We start from the raw sequence: 27709 nt of genomic DNA, 5'->3' as shown, positions 1-27709 counted from the left end.
GCCTTCTTAATACCTGAAGGTGAAGTATAGAGATAATGGAGATATACTATTTTCTTTGGCTTTAAGGGGAAAGACTAGAAGCTTCAAGCTGCAGCAGAGGCAATTTAGGTTGGAGATTAGGAAGAACTCTCTAACTATGAGGTTGGCGAAGCACTGGAACAGTTACCTCAAGAAATTGTGGAATCTCAATCTCTAGACATTTTCAAGGGCAGGTTAGAGAGACATTTTGTTGGGATGGTTTAGTCAGAGATGATCTTGCCTTGGGCAGCAGACTCGAATAGGGCCCCTTCCAGTACTACTTTCCAACTGTCCCTTCTCACTTTTGTTCCCTTCCCTGATGACACCAACTCCATAGCCCATTGCCTGAATGTCCTCTGCTGGAAATGACTGCATTAAATTATTTTCCCTTTCCAAGTTACACTATCACAGGAAGGAAATTGTGGTTTATTTTTTTTTTAATATTGTTTACTGTCAGTCAAAGGATGATACAATAAATCTGTCCCCATGGAACGACAAAATAATGAGAAATTTAAGCATAAATTTAGTTTGGTCTTTTTTTAATATGCCTTTATGCTACTTCTCCAGAGAAATTAACATGACATTCATAATACAAATAATTCTGAGCGCCTTTGAACTTAGGGCTTATTGCGCAAGCACTGCTATTTATAGTCTTATTTCTAGCTTTGTAAATTGCATGTTGTATTCTTTTTCCTTTAAAAAAGTCTCAAACCACTTTAAATGGTTTTAAAGCAAAGATATTTGTCACTTCTTTGAAAGCATTAATTCAGAATTAGGCTGGGGTAGACATTCTTTAAATACCTGAATATAGTGAGCTAGTTGGTGGTGGTCATAGCAGTGGTGTTGGTAGATTTTGTCTTTTTTTATTTTTGTTATCTTTTATAGGTGAAGTGAAGTTACTGGGTCAGGATAGGCTTTCACATGATGGGGCAAGGGTGGATTTGTGATTTTTTTTTTTAAATTGGACTAACAGTATAGTTGGAGAGACATCAGACAAGACTTTGAACACAAAACACCTGTAGCAGACTGGTTACCAGAGGCTTACACCAAACTGCACACCTCAGCACTGTACAGCTAGGAGGGGCTACAGACCAGCTGCTGCAGGCAGTTAAGAGTGATTGCAGGCTGCCTAGGAGAACTGGGCCAGCTGATATAGATAACTAGATAGCCACTGGAAACTAAAAGGCTCCCAGGGAAAAGAAGCCAGGAGAGAGGGAAGCCAGCTGGTGGTGGGAGAACTGAACTAAGCTACTCCTTGGTCTGGAAAGAGACTCAAAGCTGCAAGGTTGGAAGCAGCTGCACCACCATGGGGTTGAGGCTGGGGCTGAAGCCGGGCCAGATGGAAAAGGAAGATTGCAGTGTGGAGGAAGCAGCAGTGAGTCAGAGGCACCTTCTCAGGGCTAGAGGAGACTCGGGAATGTGAGTGCACCATCAATGGACTCTGTTGAGTTTTGTTACTGACTTATGTTGGTGATGGTTTCTGAGAGGCAAGTGTTCCCAGGAAATAAAGAACTGCATGAAGTTTAAAGGCCTTGGAACTGCAAGCAAAACTCCTTACCTGTTAAAGTGCTCTTCTTCAGGTCTGGGAAAGAAGCAGATATAGCTAAGCTAAATAATGGGGGAAGCGGGGGGTGGGGGGGAAGCAATAGTTTGTATTTAACTACATGAAGAAATGGTTTGTATTTAACTACATGTAGGTGAAAGCAGTCACTGAAGGAATGGAGACTGACTGGGAAGTAGGAGCAAAGAGAGGTGATCAAGAGTAAGAAAGGAAATGTAGGTGAATGCAAAACCTAAAGGTGTAAAAAAGAGCTATACAACTGGCAAGCCCCCTGGACTTCCTCATTGACTTCCACCACAGGTTCAACGACTACCACACTTCTTTCAAATTCTCTCTGGGAGCCTTGTTACATGTTGTGCTTTAAAGGCATTTGTAGATGACACAATTGCCCATTTATGCTGCTGCAGATGCATTTGTGTTTGCATGAACGGGATTTTCCACCACTTTTTGTGGCGCTCCTCACTTACATCACCCAATCTATGGATTTATGTCCTTCAAACAGTAAGTGACTCAAAGACTTGTAATTATTTTCCTTTGCCACCAGGTGGTGCTGTGCTATTTCTGTAATGGCCAGTAAGTACTGCTGCAATTTTCTCTTTTTTTTTTCTGCCCATCCATTCCTCCCTTTCCCTACTCCCACAGCTGACCACAGGCAGCCAGGGCAGGGCGTGGGGGCACAGAATAATTAATAAAGTTAAATGGAAGAGCAACCTAATTATATTGCGAAGTTCTGTTACTGTTTACTATCCCCTGGCAGTTTTGTCCCTACCTCGACCAGGGTTAGTGTATGTGCTACCCCTTGGGTACGTTGGGTCAGTTGCATGCATGTATGCAAGACAGTTTCACAAAGGACAGGAGGTCGCATGAATCATTCTCTTTTAACCATCCTATGATGATTTTTATTTACCTTTTTTTTTGTCTTTCTTTTCAATACTAAAACTGTGAGTAAATTACATTAAATCTGTCCATGTTGGTTTGGGGGTGGGTAGGTTGGGAGACAATCTGATGACTGCATCCTTGCCTCCTACCTCAGCGTGGGGGTGCTTTGCTTGGAGGTGCTTATGAAGTGATGGCATTACTGGAAAGAGTTGCAGGGTGTGCTGTTATGGGAGGTCCAATGCTTTTTTTTACTCATGATTCCAATGTAGTGACCTTGCCAAGCCTTTTTGTGATCCTGAAGCACCTTTCTGCAAGCAGCAGTCGTCCCTCACCCCCTCTGCCCATCCACCCCAGAACCTGACAGACAAGAAGAAAAAGTAGCAAGTGGCAATACTGGGGCAGACATGCAGCATTTCCTCTAAGCTGCATGTCATGCGCAGTCATGCAGGTACACCTGGCAGCACAGCATGAGCGTGCCTGTGCAGCCATGCATGCTGCATAGCTTAGAGGGAATGCTGCAGGCATGCATGGGGGAGCCTTCCTTAACATTTGAATGAGGGCAACTCTTCTGTGTAATGGTTGACTGTTGTTTTTTGCATCACCTAAAAACACCCTCCCCATGGGCAAAGGCTTGTCACTACTCTCCCCTGCATTGCAGGAATACAGTTCCCAGCATCTCCCAGCTGTCCGGGCTTGGTACAGTTTCCATAGGGACCCCTGACTGACCCACAGATCACTGTCCTCTTTGAAATGTAAAAACTTTTCACAAAAAGCAGGCAAGGTTCTTTGGGTAGATGTGATTATCTTTTGTGAGACCAACTGAGTAGTTGAAAAAAAGTTCTCGGAGAGCTTTTGGGCAGTCACTATTCTTTAGGCACAGGGAGTCTCTGCTGGTCTATCACTCCAAGATGTGAGAGAAGCTAAAAGTGTGGCAGGATGTCAGTGAAAATGTAAATAGGTAGAAATGAGACAGGCAAAAGGTGAAGAAGAGGGGGGAAGGGGAAGAGAGCAGGGGAATAGAAAAAGGCTGAAAGGAGACATTACAGTGATAGAATACGAGGTAGAAAAGAGGCTGCCAGTGAAAAAGAAAATAGTTGGAGATCAGAAAAGCAGGATTGAGAGAAGTTAAAAGTGTGAGAGGATGTAGTGAAAAAGAAAACAAACCCATTCAATCAGGGATCAGAAAAGAAGCTCTGTCAGTGCCTTGACTCAAAGTCTTTCTTGGCTAGTTTGCTTTTTGCTGACTTCAAATGCTTCGTATAATTTGCCTTGCTTCTGTTCAGTCTGAAGGCAAAAAGAGAAGCAAATCTTCTTGTGGTAACAATTGAATAGCTTCCCCCCCTGATTTTTGTTTTGCTTTTCATGAAGTTTTTTTTTTTTTATATATATCAAAGAGGACACTTTGCACCTCTTCAACTGAGTTCTGTCTTGGAGAAGCTGAGGGGTTTTCTCCCCTGTCCCCTCCCACCCAGAGACAGGCATTTTTGCTCCTTCCCAAAAAGAAAAAGAAGGCAGGCAGACAGAGACAGGGGAACATGCAGTTTTATTGCACTTGAGCAACTGGTAAGAAGCACACACACAAGTGTTATTGCTGACAACAACTAGCAGCGCGTGTGTTTGGGTTTTTTTGGTTAGGCTACAATAATTTTTTTTTACAATTTACAACATAAAAAAAATCTGTGTCTGTCTACAGGGGTGTGCGGGGGAAGGTAGTAGATAGGGGGATGGAGGGAAGGATGAGCGGGAGGGGGGATGTGGACCGGGATAAGGGGTTGCTGCCTTGAGGCTGGCAGTAGTTTGGGGCAGGGGGAGGGGCTTATTACCCACTGGCACCTAGCCCACTTCAATCATGTCCCATGAATGGAAGGGTTAAGCATACCTTTTGTTGGCTGGCTGGGGGCGGCAGGCAGTTGGGGAGTGAATGAACAGTCTCTGGCTTAGGAGTGTGTGTGGGATGGGTATATTCCACCCCAAGCCCAAAAACAACCCACCATTTCAAAAACATTTCACAACACCACTCCAAAAAGCTGCACATTGCTCTAAACAAACACATTCATGGTGAATCATGGGCAGGGAAGGGGAAGGTAGAAAGCAGCCCCATTCATGTGTCCGCATGAAAACTGTTCCAAGCCCTGGCAGCTTGGGAATGCTGTGAAATGTAGTCCTAAAAAGCCATAAAAGTAAGAGCTCACCACCCCTATAAGCTGCAATCACCAACCAACCAGGGTGGCAACACCCACCCGCTACTCCCAACCCCATACATTTCTGATACAATATCAGTTATATAGTAAAAAATAAATAAATTCCTATATATAAATTGTAATTACTTTGTAACATGGGGGGAAAGGATTGGGAGGGGAAGATTCACATGGCTTGTTGTTGGGATCACCATGGGGTTGCCTACTGGGAGATCGGCCTGAGCCCTAGGTGGGTGCGAGTGATAAGGTTTTGGGGTGACAATGCCAGTGGGGGGGGGGGGGTAAGTAGGAGGCTCCCAGTGGGGACTGGGGAGGCTGGCTTACATGTGCCTCTTGCTGTAATTCATTAGGAAAGACATTATTGGAGGTAGATTGGTATTTGCCTTCCCCTGCTGGAATCTGTAGGGAATGACATACAGGACTTAAGTCATTCAAAAGCACGTGTCATGCAAACGCAAACACAATGCTCCAAAATCAGCTGGATTAAAATTTTTAAGGCATGGTAAATTAAGGAGTATTAAATGCCATGTCGTGTACAAACACCCTAAGATGCTCAAATGTTGATTGGTATTAGTGCTAGCTTGAGTTTGGAGCAGTCACACATTAAGGCTAGAACCTTCTCTAACTGTCCCCCAGCTGCACAGCTGTGACTTGCCACTACAGGGCTAGTGAGCCATGATAGGCTTCTATCCCTGTTCTAGGTGGGGGGAGGGTAAAAAATTCGCTGGGGAGGCATTTGAACATGAAGGTGGAGAGTTAATGGGATGGGGGTGGTGGGCAATGAAATGGGAAGTGGAAAGGAAATGAGGGGTGGGAGAAGAGTGGCAAAATGAAAAAAAATTAAAAAAGGAATTTAAAAAGAAATAAAAAGTAAATTAAAGAAGGTCTTATGTTTTAATAAACTGGGATTGGGGTGTGTGTATGCAGTGGAGGGGTACTTGTCCTGCTTCCCAGGGTGGGTGGGAGTTGGGAGCAATGAGGAAAGGCACTTTTTGGGGAGCTACTGATCCTGGCCTGGGAAAGAAGTCTCAGCTCATTGGGACCATCTCTCTCTTCAAAAGGTAAGAGTCTGTTCTCTTACAGGTTGGCTGCTCTCCTGCACAGGGCTTCTAACTAGGTTTGTTGGGGGACGAGGATGCAGAAGACAGAGAGAACCTAGGAACAACAGCCCATGATCCATGCATCGGAAAAGTCTATGTAAGTACTGCAGGTCCTGATAGACCCCAGGATAGGGGGCACCCACTGTGGGGATTAAGTGTCTCTATTCTAATGTTAGGAGCATAGGGAATAAGCAGGAGGAACTCACACTCCTGCCTGCAAACAAAGACTTTGACATGGTTGGATTAACTGAAACCTAGTGGGACCCTACCCATGATTGGGCAGTAGGTATTGAGGGCTATAGGCTGTATAGATGTGATAGAGTGGGAAAAAGTGTGTGGGTGGCGGGGGGGCATTGTTCTCTATGTTAAGGAGCAATACATATCCTCATAATCAAGACAGGATCAGAAGAGGGGCAAATTGGCATACTGTGGGTCAGAATATAAGGGGATCAGGGTGAAAAGGACTTGGTAGTGGGAGTCTATTACAGACCACTGCACCAGAGGGATGAGCTAGACCTGGAATTCTCAAGGCAGCTCTCAGAGGCAGTACGCTCAAGGGATATGGTTGTCCTGGGTGTCCTTAACTACCCTGACATCTGCTGGGAGGATCAGTCAGCTAGATCCGCCCATTCACATAGGTTCTTAACCTGCATACAAGACCTTCACCTAACGCAGGAAGTATATGGTCCCACTAGGGGAAATGCCTTATTGGATTTAGTGTTTGCTACAGGGAATGACCTGGTGGGGGATCTGCAGATACAGGGTAATCTAGGAGATGGTGATCACCAGTTGTTGGAATTCACTATCCGTCATAAGGGGGAAAAGATAACCAGTAGTGCAGAAGTGCTAGACTTCAAAAAGGCTAACTTCAATGAGCTCAGGAGGTTAGTAAGTGAGGTGCTCAAGGACAAGAGCCTTGGTGAGATAGGAGTCCAAGTAGGCTAGTCGTTTCTCAAAGGAACAATCCTTCAGGCACAGGAGGAGACAATCCCATTGCATATAAAAGGAGGCAAAGGGGCCAAGAAACCCTCTTGGCTGAACAGGGAAATCCAGGAAAGCCTAGGGATGAAAAGAGGCATACAGACTGTGAAAGTGGGGGGTAGCCACCAAGGAGGAATATACCTTCTTGGCTCACACTTGCAGGGAGTCAGTTAGAAGGACCAAGCCAGCAATGTTACTCAGGCTAGCAACAAGAATTAAGGACAACAAAAAGTCCTTTTTCAGGTATGTACGAAGCAAAAACAAAGTGTATGGTAATACAGGACCCCTACAGGACAGGCTAGGGCAATTAGTGACAGATAGGAGGGACAGAGATGAGCTCTTCAATGAGTTTTTTCATCAGTCTTCATGAACATGGGCAAAGACATATCTTCAAATTGGGCTAAAGAAAGGTACAAGAGGGACACCAGCCCACCAATGGTTAGCACTGACCTAGTGAAGGGGCACCTGGAGGGGCTCGATGTGTTCATGTAAGCAAGCCCAGATGATCTTTATCCCACAGTGCTGAGAGAATTAGCCACTGTCATAGCAGAACCACTTGTAAGACTGTTTGAGCACTCATGGCACTCAGGACAGGTCCCAGAGGACTGGAAAAGGGCCAATGTGATCCCTATTTTCAAAAAGGGGAGGAAGGAGGATCTCGGTAAGTATAGACTTGTAAATCTTACCTCTATCCTTGGGAAAACCTTTGAAAAAATTATTAAGGACTGCATTTGTGGGACTCCACAGGAAAAAAAATGCTGAAGGGCAACCAATGTGGATTCATAGCAGGTAAATTCTGCCTGACAAACCTTGTTTATTTTTATGACTAGGTCACAAACTGTTTAGATGCAGAAGTCGAGATGGATGTCATATACCTGGTTTTTAAAAAGCCCTTGACATGGTGTCACATCCCATTTTCATATAAAAATGAAATGGGTGTGACTTAGATGATTACACAGCCAGGTGGGTGGTGAATTGGCTAATGGGATGCACCCAGAGAGTGATGGTGGATGGGTCGGTCTCAATCTGGAAAGATGTGGGCAGTGGTGTCCCCCAGGGCTTGGTCCTTGGGCCAGTGCTGTTCAACATCTTCATCAGTGATTTGGAAAGGGTGTGGGGAGCACACTATCCAAATTTGTGGATGACACTGTCTCGGCCAGGCTGAACCGACTCGAGGTGATTTAGAATTTACCCGTTCGTCAGGGCGGGCTGGTGAATAGAGAGGCTGACAAGCTTAATGGTTGCAAAAAACTTTACTTACGTTGCGGGTGGCTGCGACGGAAATGGTTCGGTCGTCTGGACAACAATGTGAGTTGCTCCAGCTGGCGAGGCCAATGCCAGTAAACTCGTCCGTAATTCAAGCCGGCGGGAAAAGGGTACGTCTGGGACTGTGTTCGGCGACGGGAAGAAGGATCGATAGGTGATCAGTCTATCGATCAGCTAGCCGCAAGTCGGATCTCTAAGAGGCACTCTGCAGCGTGCTCAAAGTTCTTTGACTTGGGCGGAAGTCGCGCTAGTTTTTAAACGGCCAGCAAGCCAATTACCAGCCGCCACGTGTGAATAATTTAGCACTAGCCAATTGCGGGGCACGAATTTACATCCGAATGGCGGGAACTCTTTGCACCGTGCACCTCTGTGCTGCAAAGAGAAAATGCATCCTGCAAAAGCAGCTGCAAAAGTGGCGGGAACACTCTCCTGCACGCGGGTTCTTTATGCAGCAAAACCCTCGCTGTGCAAGAGGCTCTCGTGTGTCAAGAAAATTCCATAGTGCCGAGGCACCAAACTCACTGGGTTATGACAGACACCAAATTTTGGGGCAAAGCAGACACACTGGAGGGCAGGGAACAGATTCAGGTGGACTTGGACGGGCTGGAAAAGTAGGCAGAACAAAATAGGATGCAACTTAACAAGGATAAGTGCAGAGTACTGCACCTGGGGAGAAGGAATCACCAACACATATACAGATTGGGAAATGACTTTCTAAGCAGCACAACAGCAGAAAGGGATCTTGGAGTCTTAGTTTACTCAAAGATAAACATGAGTTGACAAGGTGACAAAGTGATCAATAGAGCTAACCACACTCTATCATGCATTAGTAGGTGCATCATGAACAGGTCTAAGGAGGTGATACTTCCCTTCTATGCAGCACTGGTAAGGCCGCAGCTGGAGTACTGCATCCAGTTTTGGGCACTGCACTTCAAGAGGGATGTTGACAACCTTGACTGGGTCCAGAGGAGGGCCACTCATATGGCTAGGGGCCCACAGAAATGATCCTATAAGGAGAGATTGAGGGACCTGGATCTCTTCAGCCTCCATAAGAGAAGGCTGAGAAGGGATCTGGTGGCCATCTACAAATTCGTGGAGGGGCAGCAAAGTATAGGGGATACTCTGTTTATGAAGGCACCACTTGGAGTAACTAGAAACAATGGCCACAAACTGACAGAGAGCAGATTTAGATGAGACATTAGGAAGAACGTCTTATGGTAAGTGTTACCAGAGTCTGGAATGGGCTTCCAAGGGAGATGGTGCTCTCCCCGACCTTGGAGGTCTTTAAGAGGAGACTTGACAAACACTTGGCTGGAGTCATCTGACCCCAGCACTCTTTCCTGCCCAGACTTGGTGATCTACTGAGGTCCCTTCTGACTCTAAAAATCTATGAAATTCATTAAATCTATGACTTCCATAGATTTCATAGACATTAGAGCAAGATAAGCATGCAAGCATGATCAGGCCCCCTGCTTTGTTCTTCCTCCAGATCCCGCTTTTGGACCTATCCATGTACTGTGACCTGGCTAGCTGCATGTGCTATGAAGGCTGTTTGCACAGGGTTGCACACCTTGGGGTGCAGAGGTCACATTCCTGGAGGTGGGAGGGGAAGTTGGCTTAGTGCCAGAACCGCTCCCTAGGCCAGGGCTTTCCAACCTTTTTCTCAGCATGACCCAATTTAAATACGAAATTTTTGCAACCCCAAAGTGATGCAGACAAGACCAACAAGTCATAAAAATAGCATTACAATGTTTATGGTCTTTATATTTTTCATATAAAGCATTTAAAATAATTTAAATTCCTTTTTAGATTTAAAAACAACATTGAATACAAAATCTAAAAAAAGCAATTAAAAGCATTTATTTGACACTTATTGCAATTGCTTTAGCTGTAAATTATATTTACTGTGCTGTCATGCCAGTAAACAACCCTAGATGTCATGGTTGTAAATTGAGACTTAGTATATAATACACAGAAATGATTCATGTAACTAGCCTGACATTACTGTTCACTATTAATGTTCCTATGGTTGCTCTGTACAACAGTCTTTCTAAACTTCCGCTTAAAAATAAAGCAATACAAACCAAAAGAAAATAAAACAAATGCATCATAAACAGGGATCTGGGTTTTCCATTTTTCATGATAAAGTGGAGAAAAGTACAGATTTTTCTTATTTACTTGAGGAAAACATGGATTTCTCATTTTAACAGAGAAACCCATGGATGTTGCAGTTTTGCAAAGAGCTCTCTGAAGGCTGGCAGGGTTCCAGCCTGCAAAGGGCTGGGAGGGAGTGGGAGAAGGGTAGTCAGGCAGAGAGTGCCATGTACATGTATATGTACTAGGGCTGTGTGAAGTTTCTCCGGCTGTTTCGTTTCAATGCTGTTTCGACTTGTTTCAAGCTCGAAACAGTGAAATTGAAATGAAATGAAGGTCTTTGAAACAGCCTTGAAACAAAGCCAGGCCAGTCAAAGCATTTTGAAAGTTTTGAAACTGTTTGAATTTCGAAGGAGAAAGCTGGGTGGTAGGAGGCAGGGGAGAGCCAGGGGTGTGCTCTGAGTGGTTCTGCAGCCCCATGTGGTTCAGCCCAGCAAGGAGCACAGCCATGGGCGACTGGTACCACTTATGTCAGGGGGGTCATATGCCCCCCCCAGCAACCAGTCAGTGACCAGGGGGCGGAATCCCTCTGCAGCCAATAGCACTGACCAAGGGGTGGTCCCCCATGGCTGATCTCATTCACCAAAAAGAGGCCACTGAACTTTTGGAAGTGGCCACGGCCGCTTCTGCTGGTGGCCTTGCTCCCTGGCCGGTCCTCGTGCACCACCTGGAACCACGGCCACTTCACCTTGTGGCCCTGCTCCCCCGCCAGCACTCACGGGGGGGGGGGGGAGACACCAGTGCTCCCGCCTGCCCCCCCCACCCATTGTCTGAGTGGCAAGTGCAGACATCAGGGGGTGCACCAGCACTCTCAGGGGGTGCATGTTCACCCCCTATGCATCGCCACTGAGCACAGCCCTGGCTCTCCCCACCTCCTGCCACTGGGTTGCACTCATTTGCCAGGCCCATGGAGCTTCTGCCTTCTTCATGGCAGAAGATGGGCAGAGCTGGTGCTGCACTCTGCCTCCTGCTACTGGGCTGAGTTCCATGGGGCTGCAAGCCTCTGGAAATCGAGCCTGGCGAGGGGAAGTGCCTCCCACCACGAGGCTCAGTTCCCAGTGGCTCATAGCACTGGGGAACTGAGTCCAGCTGGGGAAAGCACCTCCTGCCATGGGGCTCAGTTCCCAGAACTGGAGAAATCAACCCAGCTGAGGGAAGTGACTGGGAAGTGAGCCTAGTGGTAGGAGTTGCTTCCCCTAGCTGGGCTGAGTTTCCCAGTGCTGGGAACTGAGCCCAGTGGCAGAAGCCACTTCCCCCACCACTTCCCTCTGCACCTATGTGTTTGAAACTTGGCAGGCTTTATGCTCTCAGAAGGGGCTAGCATCCTTGCAAGTTTCATCAGAATCAGGCAAGAAATGACAAAGCTATAGGCTGTTTCATGCTTCCTTATTATAGCCTATGGGCGAAACTTTTAAACAGCATCAAAACAGCAAAACCATTCTGACAACATGGAACAGAACAGTGCTTTTGAAACTAAACGAAACTCAAAATTAAACGCTGTTCTGTCGAAACATTGAAACAGAAGTCGAAGCGGAATGCACTCCTGGGGAGGCAGGGGGGACCTGTGTCCCCCAGATCGGGGTTGGGGGTGGGCTCTGCTCCACTGCAGCAGCCACTGCCTCCTGCCAGGGGCAGGGGGCTGTGGACCTGGGTCCCTGGCCCTGTAGTCCTGGCAGCTGGGAGTCCCCTGCAGCAGGGCTGGGGGAAGCAAGGGACTGTGGGTGGGTGGTGAGGGGCACCAGCAGGGCTGAGCATGTTGTGGGGGGTAGTGAGGGGCATAAGCAGGGCCAGGGGGCTGAGAGGGGTGGGAGTGAGGGTCCTTTCACTTTAATTACAGATTTTGCAATTTTTTTATCAGAGAATTTGAAATATTTTTATCAGGGAAAACCAGGATCACTGATCATAAACAATTACATTTTCTTTTAGCAAGAAAAACAATAAGTACCATACTATATTCAAAAGTGATATACCAGAGAAAATAAATATATATATAGTTTATCAATGCAAATCATAACTCATTCTAACTATAGTCTTAAACCACATACAACACACATATAAGAAGCCCTGAATGATAAACTGACATTACATAGTGTAGGAATTATTTAGCAGATAAACATGGTTATATGTAAATTCTCATGCTCAGTCACATTTAAAAACTTTACTATTACCTGAACTGGTGTGAAACTGGGCCTGAGCATCTCGACAAAACTTGTCGATGTTTGGTTTTGTGGTGGAGATGGCACACCACAGCTCTGAAGTAATTACTTCTCTGTCTTGTATTTCAGCCAGCCAGTATCAACATACTGATTTTATGTCAGCTTCCTGTAATGTACAAGCACCTTGCGTTGCAGCTGCAACTGTTGCGTGTGGATGCATAACTGCCATGTGCAAATTTCATAGATTTCATAGATATTAGGGCTGGAAGGGACCCGGAAGAATCATTGAGTCCAGCCCCCTGCCCCAGGGGCAGGAAGTCAGCTGAGGTCATAGGATCCCAGCAAGATAAGCATCCAAATTTCTCTTGAAGGCATTCAATGTCGGTGCTTGAACCACCTCTGGCTGCAGTCTATTCCAAACCTTGGGGGCTCGGACAGTGAAGAAATTCTTCCTTATGTCTAGCCTGAAACGGGCTTGCAGAAGTTTATAACTGTTCGACCTTGTCATCCCTTGGCACACTCTGGTGAACAATCGTTCCCCCAGATCCTGGTGAACACCCCTTATAAACTTATAGGTGGCCATCAGGTTGCCCCTCAGCCCGCGCTTTTCCAGGCTAAACAACCCCATAGCTCTTAGCCTGTCATCGTAAGGCTGAGTACAATGGGAGAATGACGTCTTGGGATTTGCTTGAGAAGCATCTATGGATGCAAGCCAGCATTTTGCTCGCTTTACTAGCCACAGCATCACATAGAAGGCTCATATTCATCTTGTGGTCAATCATGACCCCCAAGTCCCTTTCATCTGTAGTGCTAACCAGTGTAACACTGCCGAGCGTATAAGGATGCTGTAGGTTTTTCCTCCCAAGGAGAAGAACCTTGCATTTTCTGGTGTTAAACACCATCAGGTTCTCATCTGTCCATTTCCTGAGCCTGTCCAGGTCAGCCTGGATCACCCTCCTGTCCTCAGGTGTGGATGCTTTACCCCAGAGTTTGGTATCATCGGTGAACTTGGCCAGTCCACTTCTGACTCCAATGTCCACATCATTGATGAAGATGTTGAACAATACAGGTCCAAGGACAGAGACTTGGGGAACCCCACTGGTCACAGGGCACCATGACAATTGACTTCCATCACACACTACCCTCTGGGTCCGACCACGGAGCCAATTCCCCAGCCAGCAGATCATGGTGGACCCAAGGCAACAGTTGACCAGTTTTGCCAAGAGGTGATCATGGGATACCAGATTGAAGGCTTTTTTGAAGTCAAGATATATGACAACAAACTCCTCTCCCTTGTCCAGGTGATAGGTCACCTGGTTATAAAAGGAAATAAGATTGGTCAAACAAGACCTACCCAACAAACCCATGCTGGCTATCCCTTAGGATGTTGCCATTGGCCAGTCTGTTAAGAATGGCCTTTTTAATAATCTTTTCTAAGACCTTCCCCGGGATAGAGGTCAGGCTGATGGGCCTGTAGTTTGCTGGATCCACTTTCCTCCCTTTCTTCAAGATAGGCACCACATTTGCCTTCTTCCAATCTTCAGGCACTTCACCAGAGTGCCAGGAGTTCTCAAAGATCCATGCCAGGGGCTGGGCTATGATGCTAGCCAGCTCCTTGAGTACCCTGGAGTGTAGATTGTCAGGGCCAGCTGACTTGAAGGTATCCAGCCTCTCAAGGTGTTCCTTCACGAGGTCAGCATTGATGGAAGGCAGGGAATCTCCCTCACTCAGGCCTTCCTGTCCCATAATGGGCAGGGGCATCCTGTGGGACTGATGAAAGACTGATGCAAAGTACCCATTTAATAGGTTGGCTTTTTCCTGGGTGTCATTGTCAGTTATCCCATCTAGTTTAGCAGGGGTCCAATGTTGCCCTTGCTTTTCTTCCCGCTCCCCACATATCTAAGAAAGGACTTTTTATTGTCCTTGATACTTGTAGTTAGCTGGAGTTCTGTCGCAGCCTTGGGTTTCCTGGTTCACTCTCTGCAGGTCCGGAGCAGTGCGGAATATTCCTCCTTGGAGGTGGATCCCATCCTCCATCCATTGTAGGCCTTTCTTTCTTTCTTTTTTTCATTATGAATGCATTTTTGTTTACAAATTGCATATTTATAAAGAGGACGTGTATTCATCATAATCAGTTGATGCTGTTGAGCATCTTTCTGACCCCATTTTTTATTGTTGTGACCCCAAATGGGGTCAGGACCCCAAGGTTGGGAACTGCTGCCCTAGGCAGTAGAGTTCAGGGGGTGGAAAGTTTGTCCACACAGAACGGGAATGTAGGGGAGGGGACACAGCATCCTGGGATGCTAGAGGACTACAACTTTGGTGGCTTACTTGTGAGAAGTGGTCACATATTAATAGAACATAAGCTGGGTAACACAGATCAGAGAGAAAATTACCTTGGAATGGTATAAATTTAAGCAGCCTAAAGTGTGCTTAAAACTAGTTTCAGGTGTTAACATGTGGCCATTCCACCTAAAATTAATCTGCAGCAAGGCCCTGGAATACTCCTACATTAACCTCATCTTCCTAGGTACTATGATCTTGTTCTTAATCCTTTCCCCTTTTCTTTCATCCTCTTGCCTGAGAAAACACGTCCTTCCAACTGACTTTTGCCCTTCCTGGTCTTGGGAAATCTCATGCTGTTTCCAGAGTTGCTTTATCAACTTCACTATACCCAACACAATCATAGGTATAGTATATCCCATCAGACCTCTTTTATATACACCCCACTGGCTGATATTAAAAAACAAACAAACAAAAAACCAACCCCCCCCCACCTCCTATTGGGTGTTAGCTTATTTGGCAGTTACCTCAGAGCTCAGAGATGAAACTTGCTCACAGGTGGGCAAAATACAGCCCGCAGGCCAGATCTGACCCGCCAGGTGATTCCATCCATCTGGCGGTGCCCCTCCCAAAGCTGAAAGAATTATCAAGGGCCAACACCCACCCCAGCCTAGCCTGACCTGCCCCAGCCCCGAAGTAAGGGGGTACTGGAGATGAGAAGCTTCTGCCTGGCAGAGGCTTTTGCCTGGCAACCTTGTGGCTGTTTCCTAGTTCTCCCTCCCTGCAGGAGCAGAAATTCAGGTAAGGGCCCCAGCAGGCCACAGCTAGCAACTCCCTTTGGGGGAAAAGTGGCCAGGAACACAGGAAAAAGTGCACTATGGGGCTGGGCTGGTCCCATATGCTGCCACCACATGTGGTTGGGGATTCATATGGAAGTGTGGAGAGCTGCACACTATGGGGACAGGTAGGGCTGGCCCTATGTGCTGCTGCCACATGCAGCCAGGGACTTGGGTAGGAGCATGGGAGCTGTGCGTTGTGAGGGTAGGTGGGGCTGGCCCCACTCATTGCCACCATGTGCGGAGAGGTACTCAGGTGGGAACTCCTTTTTCTGGGAATGAGTGGAGCTGACCCCTCACCCTGTTGCCATGTGTGGCCGGGGACTTAGGTGGGAGTGCTATGGGACTAGGTGGGGCTGGCCCCATATGTTGACACCATGGGTGGTGAGGGACTCAGGTGGGAGCTGCGGATTATGGGGCCAGGTGGGGCTGTCCCTGCATGCTGCCACTATGTGTGGCCAGGGACTTGGGAGGAAACTGTGTGTTATGGGGCTGGGTGGGGTAGGCTGTACACTCTGCTGCCACCTGCAGCTGGAGACTGGGGTGAGAGTGCAGGGAGCTGTGTACCATGAAGCTGGGCAGGATTGACCTTGCTTGCTGCTATCACAAGCAGCTCCAGGGAGTTGCACACTCTGGGGATTCTAATGATCCATATTCCCCTCCTACACACACACATACACCCACCCACAACCTCCCACACACCCCACCATCCAACATAGCCACACACTCTACCCCCACATGCCCCAAGCCCACCACACTCACACCCTCCCCCACACACATCCACATACCACACCCATACCCACACCTCACGCAATACACACATACCCACTGCACAACCACCTCCCCACATACACTCCCTTACCCCCTGTACACAATATACATGAATAAGACTATTTTGAACTATTATGCAATCGCCTATATATACATTATGCAAACACTCAAAAATCAGGACAAAAATATTTTTTTAAATAAAATTAAAATATTATATTTTTGTTTTATTTTTTAGTGTATGGCTTGTTTCTCTTTCTGGTTCCAAGATGATAACTCCCTCCTCCCCACAAGGAGTACTTCTGGGGCAAAGGGAAGAGATTTCCAGTGGCAAAGGTCAGGGGTTAGGGGCAGGACGCCTAGTCCAAAGATGGCGACCAGGGGCAGGGCATCCATCAAGGGGTGGGGCTACCCTTATGGCCCTTGACAGCTCACCAAAACTCATTAAGTGGACCTCCAGCTGAAATAATTGCCTACCCCTAGACTAGCTAGAGTCCTGCTTGAAAACTGATGGCCATCCGGTTTCATTGTCACCATGGCTGATACCAGATCCAGGTTGTCTCCAGGTTAGTCCCTTAGCTGGTTATTCTATATTGATCATCTGGATAAACATTATTCCTGACTCCTGCTAGAAATGACTAGAACTGTTCCAGCCACTAAGCATAGTCCTTGAGTACCTCATGACCCAACTTCCTGAGTCTTAAAACCCTAGTTTGTTTCTAATTGGTACAACCTGTTAACATTTATGAAAGAGAAAAGCAAATGCTTCAAGTGTGCTGCCATCATTTCACCTCACTCTCAGGGTCATTTGTTCTTCTTGACATCTGCATGGAGTCTAATTAAAATGATTCAATGTTGTTTATATTCTTTATATTATTTTGATTTAAAAGATACCTTGTAAAGATATTTTTTTGCCCCTCCCCACATGGACATTCTAGTCCATTTTTTCTGCTGAAGGGCTGCAAAACAAATAGAAGCTATAGCAGCACTTCTAATTTCTTCAGTGTTCAAAACCATGTTTCTAAGCAACATAATGCACAGCATACTTACAACTAAGTGTAGAATGAGTAAATAGGTCTGTACATACTAAAATGGCTAAAGAGGTGCTCAATCCATTGCATATTAATAGTGGTTTTATAAGACAGCTCTCCTCCAGCCCTGACTGGTTTTGTTGGAAATGGACATCTGTCAGTATTTCTATTAGGAATGCAGAAAGGTGTAATCACTGCAAATTACATTACAATGAAAAAATACACAGCACAAAAACCTTAATGCATGCATATTTTTATCAAAAAATAAAAAGCCAGCACAAACCAATTTTTGTCACTTGAAAAATAAAAGACTTTTTTTCACCCAGCATGAAGTGCAGTTACTAAAAGTAAAATAAGCTAAAGGTCTTCATTTAAACAGCAGATGTACTTTGAAAGGCCTTGAATTATTATGACTGATAAAATGTGTAAGTATGAATAATGACAGTCACCTGTCTTGAGCACTTCAGCTCCACATCAGCCCACTGCTCTCCCTCGTGTTGCAGCCTGAAACCTTTACATGACCCTACAAAGTTATACACTAGTGCAAAACAACATGGTTTATTTGTATTCAAAATAAGAAGACCCCTTAAGAGCTGAGGCTCTGATTCCAACACCTTGGGTTTGTTTTGCCACAGGATATAGTTTCATAGTGCTTAGGGTCAGAAGGGACCAAAACAGAGCATCAGGTCCGACCCCTTACCCCAGACAGGATGAATTCCCATGGACTCCATCTCCAGGTCAGGAGGTAGACCAAAATAAGGAGCATATGTTTAATGGTCATTATCATTATTCCCCAGTGGGAGAAGAAGATATTGTCTGATGTTCCCTGTTTTGTGTAAGCTCATGACTGGTAGAAGTGGATGTGATTTGGAAGTGTGCAATGAAGAAATACAAGGAAGTAATGCAAAAGGCGCTGTTAAACTCCCTCATATTTCGACTTCTTTACAACTATTGACACCTCCTTTACTGTAAAGAAGCCTATACTTGTCAAATATACAAGCTAAAGGACCAGGAGCAGGCAGTATTATGTGAAATCTGTATATAATAGGGTACTTATATGTGTGTGACAGGGGCCTGTCTTAGGGCCAGTCACAGTTTTGGCCCACCCACCTCTCTAGGGCAGTCTGCCCCAATTCCCTTGCCACAACTTGATGTAATAATACCAGATGGAAAGATGCAGGAGGCTGCTCATTCAATGCCAAGGGTGTAATGCACAGCTCCAACTGGTGTTCAACGCCAAAAAATGGAAGGTTCTCCACCTTGGGAAGAAAAACCCGCAGCATCCTTATAGGCTCGGCAGTGCTATGCTGGCTAGCACTATGGAAGAAAGAGACTTGGGGGTCAACATTGACCACAAGATGAACATGAGCCTGCAGTGCGATGCTGCGGCTAGTAAAGCGACCAAAACGCTGGCTTGTATCCATAGATGCTTCTCAAGCAAATCCCGGGACGTCATTCTCCCCTTGTACTCGGCCTTAGTGAGGCCGCAGCTGGAGTACTGCATCCAGTTTTGGGCTCCACAATTCAAAAAGGATGTGGAGAAGCTTAAGAGAGTCCAGAGAAGAGCCACGCGCATGATCAGAGGTCAGGGAAGCAGACCCTACGATGACAGGCTGAGAGCCCTGGGGCTCTAGCCTGGAAAAGCGCAGGCTCAGGGGTGATCTGATGGCCACCTACAAGTTTATCAGGGGTGACCACCAGTATCTGGGGGAACATTTGTTCACCAGAGCACCCCAAGGAATGACGAGGTCGAATGGTCATAAACTACTACAAGACCATTTCAGGCTGGACATAAGGAAGAATTTCTTTACTGTCCGAGCCCCCAAGGTCTGGAACAGCCTGCCACCGGAGGTGGTTCAAGTGCCTTCATTGAACACCTTCAAGATGAAACTGGATGCTTATCTTGCTGGGATCCTATGGCCCCAGTTGACTTCCTGCCCTTTGGGCAGGGGGCTGGACTTGATGATCTTCCGAGGTCCCTTCCAGCCCTAATGTCTATGAAATCTATGAAACTGCCCCTTTACTGTGTCACATGCCTCACAGATCGCATCCAAAGATCACTTCCTCTGTTACTACCTTGACTTCAGTAGCTGGGCTGCACTTGGTCTCTGGCTCAAACTTGGCCTTAGGCATCTGGAGACTTACCTTGGTCCCATACCCAGTCACTGGGGGCCTCAATTCATGCCCCACTCACTGGGGCCTCTACTTCCATATGCACTCTGGGCTCCTTGCCTCTCATTAGGCTCCTAGCCCCTCACACTTTGCCCCCTTCACTGGGGTAACTACTCTGCCTCCTCACTGGGGCTATGGGATCGTACACCCCTTAGGCTTCAGGTGTCTGTTGACATGCCTGGACCTTACCCTTCTTCAGGCCTTCCACTAGGCCTTGGGCCCTCCTAGCCCCTGTGCTGTTTCCCAACCCTCACTCTCAGGCTTTGGGTCTCAGGCCTCCTGGCCTCCATAATCTATTCTAAGCCTGTTGCTTTTCTCTCAGGGTATGCTCCCCCAGTCTTTCCCCTCCACAGGGTCACCCACAAGGCAGCGAGGGTTGAGACTTCCTGGCACCCCATACACTCCATTCACTAGGGGGGCACTGGTGTGGCATTTCCTGGGGACTGCCAAGCCACAAGCAGCCCCACCACACCATCCTCCCCAGCAGGGTATAGTTTTAGGTCACTCCCCAGGACCAATGCAGGCCTGCCTGCCCTGGTCTTACTTCCCCTCCCTGGGCTTCCAGATGTTCTTTCAGAGCTGCTCAGTCCTGGGCACTTTATTACAGGCTCCACCATGTCACCTGCCCTCCGTCCTAGGCCCAACTCACTCCGACCCCTTAAAGGATACCTCTTATCCAGAGGCTGTACTTCAGACTCCTTCCTAACAGACTGCATGTTGACTGACCTCTACCCTCTTCTGGCTGTGGTGTCGCCCCCCAAAGAGGGGACCTTTAGCCTCTTCTAGACTCTGGCCCCACCTCCAGGCCAGTCACGGTGTCAGCAGCTCTCTACAGCCCTGGCTTGTCCCTCATGGTGGGCTTACAAGCCCTTTTGGCCCTGGCCCACTTGCTTTGATCGGTTGAGGGTTTAGAGTAAGTTTGGCAGCAGGTGACCCCTCTATTCAACAGGGGTTCCCTCTGGGCCCCACCATAAGCTATCATTTCTCCAAGGCTTGTCTAGAGGCCCAGAGAACTTTTGCCTGGCAGCCACTGGGCTCACCTGAGCCTCTGGCCTCACCACTAGTGGTACTGAGGAGCTTACCTAGCTCATCAGTAGGCCCCTTCCTAGGCTGGCTTTCCTCTCCTTAGGCTGAGCCATCTCCCTGGCTCTTGGGACCCCACTGGGTCCCCAGAAACCTCTTCCTTCCCTTAGCTCCTACCCTTGACCTCCAGAATGTTCCTGGGAGCAGCAGATCTCAAGCTGGTGCTGTTACCTTGGCAGTATCCCTGCAGCAATTGCTAGCTCTGTTCCTCAGGGCCTGCTTTTATGCTGAGGCTGTGTAGCCCTGCTCCAATCAGGCCACCTGCTGGCTCTCATGTGACAGCCTGATTGGCTCTTCAGCCACCTGTAGGCTGCCTCACAGCCAGCTCAAGCGCTCAAAGTGGGAAGTGCCCACAGGTGTGCTGCTACAATATGTATAAGTAAATAGACTGTCATACCAAGCACCATCCGCTGGCATGGAAAAAAATAGGGTCTTTAGTAGTGTTCATAAATCTGTAAGTTCAATGAAATTGTGGTTGTTACATGAGTAATAGCTTCTTGTCTATTGCATTTAACTAGTGTAAATGATTCAAAGAGGGACTGGTTAACTTTAGCTTAGACATTCTTGCTTATGTATCTTCCCCCTTTGATGCACACCTTTTTTTCTGGCCCTAACAGTCCAAGTCTGAGAAATTCAGGGATCGTGTGTGAGAAGACATGAATTAGACACTGACAAAGAGGTGTGAGTCAAAGCCAGGAGCTGCCTAAGTGAAAAGAGATGAGAAGTCCATGCTGGGCTGTTAAAGAGAAGTTGCATTTCTACTGGGAGAAACTCTTTTGTGCTGAAATCCTACAACTGTTCACACCCACTGTCTTGCCTCAACTTCTAGTGAAGTATGGTGTGACCACCTTAGCACTTGCCAGTGGGGAGGAGGGAGGTTATGGTATCCCCAGCACCTGTAATATGTCCGTATCCCTGCTCTGGTTTTGCTAAACTAGCCTTGGATCTATGCCTGCCATATTTTTTGGGTTCCAGATTTTTTGTATCTTAGGAGGCTGCTTCAGAAGCCAGAGTTAGGCCTTGGGTACCTGCTCCACTCTGATCATCACCTGGCTAAAAGTCTTTCATGGTCTTTTATCCTCACCTGGGTGGGGTTCAGGCTCCCTCATTCAGCCCTACAGGCTTTTGGCCCTTTTTTCTATGCCACCTGGGCTCTGGGACTGCCTACACAGTCCTTTGGACCTCAGGCCCTGCCTCACATCCCTTTTCAGCTGCATGCTCTTTCTCTATATCCTTTGGGCTGCAGGCTCTGATCCCCAGTTCACAGTCCTGCACCTGTCTCCACTCTCCACACTGTGTCAGCCCCCATCCAAACCTCCCCTTGCCACTGTTCCAGGTTTTTGGGTCTTACACAGTAATAAAGGATAAAGATATAACATAAGTGATTTCACTCTGGTGCACACTATTGTTGAGCTTCCTTCAGTCCCCGTGGTCTGGAGCAACTTCCCTGAGGCAGGTCAGAGCCATGCTGAGGCCTCAGCAAAGGTCATGGCCTTATAAAGCCTGTAGTCACACACCCAACCCCCCAATTTTGGTCACCAGACCAGTCACTCATCCATCAGGGCTGTCAGTCATGGCCTGGGGTCCTGAAGCCTCCCTGTTTTAGACTCTTATTGCACTTTCCACACCTGGGGTGGGCAGCTGTTTTTCTCAGGGCCTCTTAACTTCTAATCAGTTCTTACAAGGTCCTGGAGCCAGCCTGTTGCTCCCCAACCCTCTCTTCCTCAGTAGTGGCATAGGGGCCCCATTACCTATGTGCTAACTTGTTGTAACTCATTTAACTTAATTGCCGTTCTTTCCAATGACAATCCTGTCAGGCTGTATATTCTCCCTGACCACCTACTAGCAGAAGAGCAGCAATGCAGCTTGGAAGGGCTCCATGCATAAAAGGCAGGACACATACCTGCCCACCTCCCTTGCAGACAGCACAGCTGGAGAAGATCTGAGGGGAGCCTATGGAGGGCAGGGCAGGGCAAGGGGGAGCATGCAGGCTGCCCACTGCAGGCTCAGGGCTCCCTGACCTGCTGCATTTCCCTCAGAGCCACTGCATCCCAGTGGGAGGGACCTGGTGTGGGAGGACAGAGAGGCTTGGTGCTGCTGTCTTGCCACTGGGAGCCCTGCACCAACTGTGTCATCATGGTGAGGTGCCCCCTGCCTACTGCTGGGTGGGCACAGGGGCAGGGGCAGCAGCAATGGGGAGTTGTGGCCCCTGCTACTACTGGGTAGGCAAAGGGCACCTCGCTATGGCAACATGCCTAGTGTAGTGCTTCTGGTGGCAGTGGCAGCAGTGAGCATCTCTTCCCTGCTCCGCAATCCCATGCTGGGTTCCACCTGCTGGGTCACAGAGGACCTGGGGACTGGGCGGCAGGGTGGGGAGACCTAAGCCCACAGCGGACGACCTGCTTCCACCTCTGTCCTGTGCACAAATTTGGGGGGGGGGGGGGGGCGGCATGTGTCTGTGGGGGGACTGTCCCTTCCTATGTCCCCCTCTTCAGGAGTGCATGCGGCAGCAAGGAACCAGCACCTGCCTGCTGCTCCCCCAGTGAGCTTCCTGTGACTCCGTCGCGCTCCCTGGCCAGGCCCCAAAGCTGCACATTCACAACCAGGGCCCAGGAACCATCTTGGCTGGTCAGCACCCCCAGCCACAGCTGCCAACCCTGCCTCACTCTCTCCCTCACCCTGGAGGCCTCAGTCTTCGCCTTCCACCCCCGCTGGCCCCATAGATTTACCTGCAGGCAGCTGGGGGAACTGCTCTCACCATTGCCTGGCTGCATTTCTGGGCATGTGTATGTGTACGCATGCACACATACATGTGGCGCCCCCTGCATCCCACTCTCCCCAGCCTCAAGCAGCCCCTTGGAAGCTGGAACTCTGCCAGCCTGCAAGGGGAAACCGACCATTTACTGTGGTTTTCTTCTTCAAAGGAGAAAATCCATGTTTTTCCATGGTGAATGGAAAACCCAGATCCCTGCACATGATACTGGGACAATAGTTGAGTGTGTCAAGGGGAATCTGGGACAAATGCTGTACCAGAGTCATTCACCCTGGGACTGGGACTTGATGTTTATATTTTGGGACTGTCCTGCCCAATTAGGGATGGGTGGTCACCCTAGCAAAAGCCTGTGCATGCCACTTACTATTTTGATTCTAGTTAAAACCCAGGACAGTCAGGATTATCTCAAATGAGTCTTCTGTCTATAGCCTTGGTGTAATAAATATGCAGGGGAGAGGTGTAAAAACGTAGTTAATTACATAGTTTAGATTTGCCAAGAGTGTGTTAGATTTAGCTTCTTTCATTCATTCCTGTAAGAGGTGTTCCCTTGAAACACAATGAAGTCAAAGCAGTAATGGGTGTGTTTTGTATCTGGCACGTTTTACAAAGCCAAAGCTCTAGGGTCCTTGCATGCTTACAGTATTTTGCATTGCAGTTGTCATATTGCAGGTAGGTATTACTGAGGATCCCAAAAATAGTTGCTATGACATTGCTTATTCTGTGGGCAAAGAGAAGTTGGTTATCTCTTAACATGAAATATAACTTGTTACTTCCTCAAAAATCTTGCTATATTCTCTTGCAATCTTTTCTCAAGGGAATCCATGGGGCCCAGCTGAATTTCACAGTTATTTTACACCAGCAGAAGAGACTGGTACAAAGTCTGTGCAAATGGAACAAAGTGGAGACTGGAATGCTACTGATTAAATTTTTGAACTGCTGACTCTATTGTCCATACTAAATTCTTTTGACCACTCTTATTTAGATATAGTAGATCTAATAAACTGTATGTATACCTAGACCTAATAAAAAGCATCCAAATTGAAAATAATAAAATGTATTAAACATATCTTTCCAACAAAGACCTGACAGACAAATCATCATCATTGTAAACCACCTTGGGCCGGATATAAATTTAATAAATAGATACAGTCTAACACTTTGCACTTCTACTACATACATACTCATATGCATTTCATCCTAGAATCACAAAGGACTTTCTAAAGTAATGTATTTGGCTGTGTTTAGGCATCCTCTGTTTAAATGTCATTACCTGGGTATAAAACTGAACTGCTGGAATTATGTGTATCCAAGAAAGTGCAAGGTATAGCACCTAGATTACCTTTAGACTCATCTTTTAACTTAACTTGTAAGTCCGTGTTTTGCAGAAATGGATTGTTGGCTTTGCTGGCTGTGGTGCACTTTGTAGAAGATGAGCAAATTCCCAATACACTGTACTCTACCTAAACCTCAGTTGGATTGATCTATTTCTTTTGCTTTGTACTACAGCAAAAATGCCAAACAGATATCAAGGCCCCATTGTGCTTACAAAACATGGGTTTTGCTATCCAAACATAATAAGCATCTTAGAAACCTAACATGTTGGTATAAAACTTATGTGGTAATCTGGCCATTATATTGTAATACTCTCTAATTATTTCAAATGGTATAATAATTTGAAGATACATTTGTTAAAATTTCTGGGGTTGTTGTTTGTAGCCATGTTGCTCTAAGGACATAGACAGACAAGGTTCTTTGGGTAGATGTGATATATTTTATTAGACCAACTAAATAGTTTGAAAAATTGCTCTTTGCAAGATTTCAGGCACAAACACCCTTCTTCAGGCATAAGGAGAACAACATTTCTGGGTCTTTAAGTTCTGGGTCTTAAGTTCCTTCCTTTTATGGGCATTTTAATATATGGTAAATATTAATAGCCATATAAAGCAAACTTCATTGTAGTTCTTCACAGGTGGCTGACTTGATGTCATCCTATGTCATAATTAGCAGCCTTTTCATTTTTAGCCTGAGTGCCAGTTCAGCTCACAAATATTGATACTATCCAAGACAGACTGGCTGTTTCCAGAAGAGCAGGTGCCACTTCAGCTGCAGAGAACTTGCAAGCCAGAATCACAACAGGAAATGGCAACTGTCAGACGCAGCAGGAGCAGGAGCAGGAATTGCCACTGGATGCGTGGAAGCAGGCGTCGTGGGGGGAGATACAGAAGGAGGAGGAGGCAGCGATATGGCAGGAAGAGGAGAGGTAAAACCTTTAAAATAATTAATATGTATGTGCTTTTGATTTCTACATTTAATGCAGATTAAATGAATTACTGTCATACATGATTTCCTTATTTCAAAAAGAGATCAGAAAAGATGAGACTATGTATCCTTACCATGGGCTGAGCACGTGAATTAACAGCTGTTTATATTTACCTCGAGGCCGCAGAAGTCAGTCAAGGAGAAGGAGGAGGAGGAGAGGGAGATATTAGGCTACAAATGGATTCCTGTGCCCAAATTTGGCACAAAATCCAAAAAGTTTTTAAAGTAATTGGTCACCTTCTCCAACTTCAGCCAGAGCAAAATCACATCAACATCGAAAAAGTCCTCCCATCAAAACCCCATCAGAGACTTTCCAAGACATAAGGAGTCTGCTACTATTTGACCCATGCCTTCTGTCAATAAACTCTTGGAATGCCATTTCCTTGTTGTCTGATTACTGGGTCAATTTGTTATGAGTGTATTAGTCAATGCAAATTGTACTACTGGAGTGTTGTTCATAGTCATGTTGATGGCCCAAGGAGTGTGTGAGAAGCAAGATTTTTTTGGTAATATCTTTCATTGTACCAATGTTTTAGTTGGAAAGAATGCTAGATAAGTGCCCACAAACTTTCTCATCTATTGTTCACTGCAAACAGACACTAACAGGAAAGAGGTCAAAGTGAATAGTCATAGGGTAAAAGACAAACTAGTGTAACATCAAGAACACTAGCTAAGAGACAGTGAGCAAAGGCCAGTTTTCATTCTGCTGCAATATAGATGGGTGGTACCTACTGGTGCCTGGTGGAAGGCTAATGCTGACTATAGTCATCTGGATGAACAGTGAAATGGAACAATTTGAAGATGACAAGGTTGAGTTAATCAAAACTGAAAAGGGTTTAAGCAACCTATAGAATGTCCTGCCCTGTTTGAAAGTAAAATTTTTAGGAGGCCTAAAGATAAGGTAGAAAATAACCTGGAAAAGACCATACCTTTCTAAATAAATTATTTACTCTTACCTGCAATACTGTGTTCAGCTTTAGTTACTATATTTTTGGGTTGAGACATTAGTGAGAATAATCATTTGAAGAAAAGAAAAATATGTGGGGTTTTGGGGAAGAAAAATGTATGGGGTAACATTTTTAAAAGCATTAAAGTGTTAGGAATTCCCAGTTTTAATAGTGATGCAGTTGTGGCTTAGATCAGTAAAATCAAAGGGATTTTTGTACCCAAGTACCTCTAAAATCTGCTCTTTGGTGCCAGATTTTTTCAAGGTATTTAGCCATTAAAAATTGCATTTTGATTGTTAAAAATTTTATGGCTCCTCCTGCCCCCATATTTCTTCCTCATTCAGATTAAAAAGTATGTTTTGAAAATCCCACTAGGCTCCCAATTACATTTTTATGCCCCTAAAATGCATCTAAAATTCTGGCCCTCAGAAACCTAAAGTCATTTGGATGTTTTGGATAATTTTATCACTGGTTCTCATTTGTTTTTATGAATTATAAATGCATTCCCTTCTCAAGCCATTGAACAGCTCCCTTCTTTGTGTTATGATATAAACTTAACAGAAAGGCCCAGCCTGCTTTCTTGCCATTGATTAAAAGTTTGTGTTCTTTACTATTCTATCTTGTCCTCTGAGGAGAGGTTTAAGAAGGTGCATAGCAATGATTGGTTGGCCAAACAATGAAGTTCTATTCTGGAATTTTGAAATGGCTAACTATAGTGGAAGACAAGGAAGATGCGGTTGCTACTAGGGGTAGGGGAAGGGCAGCTGAAGAGGTCCTAGAACATGGGTAGGCAATTATTTCAGGTGGAGAGCTGCTTACCAAGTTTTGGCAAGCTGTCAAGGGCCACATGCGTAGCCCACCCTTTGACAGGTGCCCCGTACCCTGGTCACCATGTTGGGAGCGGAAGTCCCATCCCCTAACCCCCAACCTTTGCCACCAGAAGTCCCTCCCCTTGCCCCCAGAAATATTCCTTTCAGCAAGGGGTTTTGCCATCTTAGAACCAGAAAAATACCAAATTATATTCTAAAAATTGAACATCTACAACATTCATTTATTTCAATTAAAAAAATATTTGATTTAAAAAACCTATACTGTGGGGGTATAGGTTTGTGGGGGGTTGTGGGTATGTGGGTGGTTTTGTGGGAGGGTGGATAGGTGTGTGGGGTGTAGGTGTGGGGTGAGGG

General features: G+C 46.4%; 1 long non-coding RNA gene across 1 annotated transcript; it reads left to right on the top strand.

The window, feature by feature from the left end:
* The first annotated feature begins 22988 nt into the window (after positions 1 to 22988).
* On the top strand, positions 22989 to 25956 carry LOC106740025 (uncharacterized). The gene is made up of 2 exons (XR_001373428.2): positions 22989 to 25519; positions 25699 to 25956. It is a non-coding gene; the product is annotated as an uncharacterized LOC106740025 (long non-coding RNA).
* The last annotated feature ends 1753 nt before the right edge of the window (positions 25957 to 27709 follow it).

Source organism: Alligator mississippiensis, chromosome 2 (assembly GCF_030867095.1).
Source record: "Alligator mississippiensis isolate rAllMis1 chromosome 2, rAllMis1, whole genome shotgun sequence".
Taxonomy (NCBI): Eukaryota; Metazoa; Chordata; order Crocodylia; family Alligatoridae; genus Alligator; species Alligator mississippiensis.
This window is presented reverse-complemented; position numbering and strand designations above follow the sequence as displayed.